Source organism: Panthera onca, chromosome B4, assembly GCF_046562875.1.
Source record: "Panthera onca isolate mPanOnc1 chromosome B4, mPanOnc1 haplotype 2, whole genome shotgun sequence".
In the NCBI taxonomy this organism is placed as follows: Eukaryota; Metazoa; Chordata; class Mammalia; order Carnivora; family Felidae; genus Panthera; species Panthera onca.
Window position 1 is genome coordinate 95,305,505 of NC_138345.1, and position 6,163 is coordinate 95,311,667.

A 6,163-nucleotide genomic window follows, 5' to 3' on the forward strand; every position below is an offset into this window, starting at 1 on the left:
GGAAAAGATCTGCACTGGAGGCGGGCAGGCATTAAATGACTATTAGTCACTTGGTGAGTGCGTGGTTTAATGAGCTCACAGCTCCAAGCCTTTATAGGTCTGGTTCTCACAGAAAATCCTTTTGAAGAACACAAACTATCATTGTGTTGAAAATGTATTTAACCTGTTATGAAAAGGACCGGGTAAGAGAAAATGGGTGGTTGAGCTCAAAATCTATTCTACTGCAAAAACAAAAAAACAACAAAACTCAGTACATTCCTAGCAACAGTGATCTAAGAGCAAAGCATTTTCCTCAGTGTACACTCAACCTGTCAATACAACCAAGATGCAGCAAGCAGGAATAGAAGATACCTAAACCAGAGTGCAGTGCCCACATTTCAGTTCCACAAATGGGCAGACGTTGCTCAAAATTTTTCTCAAGAGCATTAATGCTCAAGGACTCTGCTAATTGCTGGATAAATAAGTCATGACCTCTTGTGCTGAAGGAATTCACAGAACAGGTGTTTCTACCTCCTCCAAATTTTTAGAATTTCTGTGTTATCACTTAGTTGAATATTCTTCACATTGGGTAACAAATTATGAATGTGACATTCCCCAGACCCCAAACAGGATTCTTCTCATCTATGAAAAACCAAAAGAGCTATGTGAAAACTACTAAGGTCGATTTTCTTACTCGAGTTCAAACAAACAAAAAAATACTAGTTATCATTTAAATGACAGAGCAAATAAATTTTAAATAAGGTAATAAATACCAAATAATTCATATTTAGTAGCTTTTTAACATTTAAAGAAAAAAGATATACTTTCTTCTCGGATCTAATTCCTCCATCTGCCACAAACTTTATTTATTTACTTTTTTAAGTTTATTTATTTTGGGAGACAGCGTGCAGAGGAGGGGCAGAGAGAGAGAAGGAGAAAGAGAATCCCAGGCAAGCTCCATGCTGTCAGCGCAAAGCCTGATGCGAGGCTGGAACACAGGAACCGTAAGATCAGGACCTGAGCCGAAACCAAGAGTCAGACGCTCAACCGACTGAGCCACCCAGGCGCCCCCATCTGCCGCAAACTTTAGACATTCTTCTGTTGGCTTGCTTATTGTATGTACCACAGGCTGGGGAACCAAGTGGTTAAGAGCTAGAATGTTCATACAGTGTATTATCCAAATCACAGCACTTCTGCGAGTGAATAAAATCACAATAATTACATTGGGGCAACAGAAGTAACCTGGGACCATCCCAGGCAAACTGAGACATATTGTCACCCTATTAAAAGCTTCCGATCTGATGTCAGAATTTGATGCTGGGCAGGGAGAAACAATTGAAAGCTTTTGAATAGTGTTGTTAAATGACCATAACTTTAGGAAGTTTAGTCCAGAAGTGAGTTTTGGCCGGAACAGACCGGAAAGAGACTGAGGATAGGAAAGCCCATGAAAACGTTCTTAGGGTGCTAGGAAAGAAACAATAAGAGGCCCAGCGAGGATGGTGTCAATGAAAAGAGAAAATCTATAGGAGACGTCGGCAGTTAAAGAAGTCAGATAGGTTGTACTACTTGTGCAAGTAGTTAAAAAACATTACACACATCTCGAAGGACTTGACAGGTCAACGACAGGCATAGCAGAGCACCTGATAGTAGGAAAAACCAAGGGAGCTCCGATTCTAGGGAAAAGCTGTTTGCTCCCTACCTGTTCTCATACTTCCTGTTCATGTCAGTGCCAGGCTCACAGGTGTGCGCTTCATGCCAAGGAGAAGGGGAGCCCTCCATAGACCGCTTGCTACCATGTAAAGCGTAGGTAAGCCAAGAGCTTCCTTCACCGGTAGGGTAATAAAATGCCACCAACAATTGCTCCAGACACCACTTGGTGGCACCAGTACCCTGAAATGATTGAAATGTAACCTGCTATTCTAGATCTTAAACGGGGAAACTTTGCACTCATAAAAAAAAGTCTTCGGCCAACCCTCAAGTTCAATTTTTTTCATGATTATCTGACTTCTTCCAGAACTTTCACATCCTCCTTTATCTCAATCAATGGAAATCCTGAAAACTAGAAGATGAGAATGTTTTATTTTAATGATTTCTTGTTATTTCAAAAATTCCTTTGTAGGCATATACACATATAATTTGCATAAATGTGACCACACCAGATGTTCTCATGTTAGGCTTTTCCTTTCTTGTTTATTTGCCTGATGCACCACCCCTATAATTCCTCCTTACCCCCTTCCAGACAGCCCATTTAACAACCTAGTATGTATCCATTCATGTTTATTTCCATTACCATACGACATTATACAAATGCATGTACAGACAAGAGAGGTATAGACAGAGACAAATGTATACCTATAAAAGTGTTTTAGATCAATGATTTAGAAAATGGGCTCTTATAATTTACTCTTTTATACATCTTGCTTTTCTCCCTCCACAGTATCTGATGGTAATCCTTATAAGCAAGTAGTATTGTTCCAATTCACTTTTTTGGGAGGTTGCATAATATTCCGTGGTATAGACATACATTAATTTATTCAACAACAGTCCGTTATTAAAGGGTACTCACTAGATTTCAAATTTGTTGTTGTTGTTTTGCCACAATACATAATGCTGCTGTGGAAATCTTGCGTTTATATCCTATATAGTAGTGTTCCTGTCTCTATAAGTTAGATTCGCAAGAGAGGAAGGATGGATTGAAGGGTAAATATATACTTTCAGTTTTAAGAAATGTTGCTAGATTTACATTCAAAAAGGCTCTTTAAAATCCCCATTTCCACCAGCAATATATGAAAGTGCCCTTTTCCTCACATCTCCACTAGTGATGTGCAATGTTGCTTTTTTATTTTGCCAGCCTGATGAATATAAAGTGAGTTAACATCATTATTTAACTTTTTGTTTTCCCAGCTAGTTGTGATTTTGAGCATCCTTCCAGGTGTTTTAGACATTCTGATTTGATTCTTCACAGCTCTTGCCCAAAGCAAGGATATTTTACAGGGGGTTTTGCTTAGTAAATAAGCTATAAAAATATTGCTAAAATATTATAGAAAATAGAAAAATAGGTTTTATCATGGTCGCCATTATCTATATTTGATATCTAACCCCAAAAGCACTTGGGTGCGCGCTTCAGCAGAATCTATACACTGAAATTAGAACAATACAGAGAAGATTAGCATGGCCTCTGTGCAAGGATTGCATGCATATTCGTAAAGCATTCCTTATTTTAAAAATACATTCATACATACATGCGTACATACATAAAAGCACTGGGATGCCAGAAAATAATCTTGTGAGTACTCTTCAATTCTGGAATGTCTACTCTAAGGGCAGATGTTGGTTATTCTTCTCTTCATAAGGAATTGTCTCACTCTGAGTGCTCTGCTTCTGATTGGGCATTCTACTGCTGTATATGTTTAAGTAGGAGTTGGTATTAAATAGAACCAGTCCCATTTATTTGAGTGTCATTCAAAATACTTGCTTTAAAAAAAAAAGAACAAAAATCAGTAGGAAAAGAAATTGTATTTTTAAGCTTCTAAGAAGATTTTATAAACAGTGTAGCCCAGAGAACAAAAAACCTCATAAAATGACTTGACAGTGTCCTTTTAAGTGAACATATGTGAGTTTATGCATCCATATGTGTTCACATATGTCCTACATATGCACAGCCAGTTGCTAACCAACCAGATTGTTCAATGTGTATGTTTACTGTAAAACAAGCCGAAAGTGTTTGGTCTCTTTGTTAGAGAAACAGCTCATAATTTCAAGTATACAAACGTCAGTTGTTTCTCCTTTCTTTTTTTTCCAAGCCAAATGAGCTGTTGATGCCCAATTTGGCAGGATCCTAACTGAGGCTGATTCTTGGCCAGCTGCAGAAACCCAGCCCTGAAGGTTCGGGAAATTTTTACAAGAATAAGGAGCTTTTCCTAATGGCTCCTTAAACCATAGGAAGTTTCCTTAGAGCCTCAGCCAGTTTCTTCCCACTCAGTATCCCAAAGGATAATCATTAACGTTCTTTGGATACTAATGGATGGACTTAGGGTGTGAAATGAGGGTATCAAGGTCCCCCTTACTTTGGTCAAATACTCTTTCAAAACCCATTGTTAACAGAAAACATCCTGGGGATGTAGAGATTATTTCTGTGACAACAACTTTATCTATGACTCCTCAGTATCTCATATTTTATTTCAGCCTTTATGACAGTGCTCTGCAGCTTACAATGGTGAATGAAATTTGACCCAATTTCCGGTTGAAGATGGAGACTTTGAACCAATTAGACCACTACTTCTACACTCACAGCATTAAACCCAATTATCACTATTACTATCCTCTAATACTCACATGAATATTCTCTGAATAGCAGAAAGAAAAAGCATGTAAGAAAGCAGGCTATAGAGAAAAGAGTTTATGCTCTGGAGTGGGAGAGTTTGTCTAATCCTGGCTATCATTCCCTGGCTCTGTGGCCTTAGTAACTTCACGCTTCCAACTTCAGTTTCCCCATAAGCTACATGGGAATAGTAATGCTTCTGATGAAGATGAAATGAGATAACCTATATAAAGAATAATGCGCAGTAATGGGGACACATTAAATGCTCAATAAATGTGAATTCCCTTCCTCTCCATCTCTACTTTCCTCACTCTAGTCCCAGCAAAAAAGGGAGAGATGTGTGAACCAGGAGTATTTCTTGATCAAGGAGATAATCCCAAAGTCCCCAATCCTAATGATGGGGGGAGGGGGAAGGGCAGGTAGAAGAGAGGCTCAATCCAACAGAAAAAAAATTTTTTTTAATATTGTCTTTTGATATCATTGAGACTAGACTGATAAATATGTATGTGTGTTCATTAATGCATACTCACTTATTTAACATCTACTGTGTGCCTAGAATAGTGCTTGACATAAGTGTCCATAAATACTTCTTAAATAAATAAATGAAGACCAAGCCCTTAAAGCACCATCATAATTTCTTTATAGATGCTCAGTTTCCTGGAATTATTTTTATAAGTGATGATTCTCTGCTTTCTAAAGTGAATGTCATAGTAAGGAAGAGGTATGAGTATCTTCCGTCATTGTTTTAGTCAGCCCCCAAAACAACTAGAAGTATCCAATCCATCTTCCAGTCGGCCAACACAGGCTCCTTCTACATCTAACCACCTCTCATTCCTTCTTTCCCTTCCTCCATTCAACCTTCCTAAAGCTGTCCAGTGTTTCACCACAACTGAAAAATAGAATTCCTATTGCTGCAGGTGTCTGTGTGTTTGGGGCAAAATGAGCCACTGTTGACAATTGTAAAGAAAGAAAGAACAGCTGTTTGCATCTGGATCGCGGGTAAAAAAGAGAGAACAGCTGGTGGCAGCTGTGGCAGACAAGAAAGTGAGCAAGTGAGCAGCTGCTGGTAATTCAGAATCTACTAGACTGCCCAGAATAATTGAAATCCAGAAGAAGCATGCAAGACTCGACTTCACTGCTCCACTGTATCCTGCTCTTCATTAGATCTTACTTGTCTTTCATTAGAGACATTCCCATGATAGCCACATGAGGACTCCCAGTAGGAATATCAGCCCCTCCTCCCCATCAATAACCCTTTAGAGAATCAAGCCAAGAAAGGTAAGATGGTACAGACACTACTTCCAGTAAGCCCAGGCTCGTTTTTACAAGAAGGAAGCAGTCTGTGGTTGACAAGGGAAGGAATGTTACCAGTGAAGGATCTATCACAAGAATGGGCAAAAATAATTCTTTCTACATTACAAGATATTGTGGTCATTTTGATGATGATCCCACACTTCAGAATTCAGCAGGCTAACATAAAAATGTGATAAGTGTAATATAAGCCTAGAAAAATACATTTTGAAACCCTGTCAGTGGTTTCAGTGTTCCTATTTTCATGTGCATGCAATCTTGTGAATGTGTGTACATGGAAATATTCCCCTCTATTTTCCTTTTTCTTTTTAATAAAAAGAGGAGAAAGACATTTTTGTATCATGCATCTGGTGACAAAATGTTTGGTTTGTTTTTGTGCCTCCCACTGGTTCTTCTAGTCATCTGGAATTCTGTGATAAACTGAGTGGCTCAAAAGTATGTCACTATTTTTTGTCTTGCTCAACACAGAAGTAAAGCATCTCATCACTCCAATTTATAGAATTTCAACTCTTTAGTTTCTAAGGTAAAGTCCAAGAGAAGAAAAAAGAAACT

General features: G+C 38.4%; 1 non-coding gene across 1 annotated transcript; it reads left to right on the top strand.

Moving 5' to 3' along the window:
* Nucleotides 1–3,098: 3,098 nt before the first annotated feature.
* LOC132660441 (U6 spliceosomal RNA) lies at nucleotides 3,099–3,202 on the top strand. Its single transcript, XR_009601791.1, has one exon. It is a non-coding gene; the product is annotated as a U6 spliceosomal RNA (small nuclear RNA).
* Nucleotides 3,203–6,163: the final 2,961 nt, after the last annotated feature.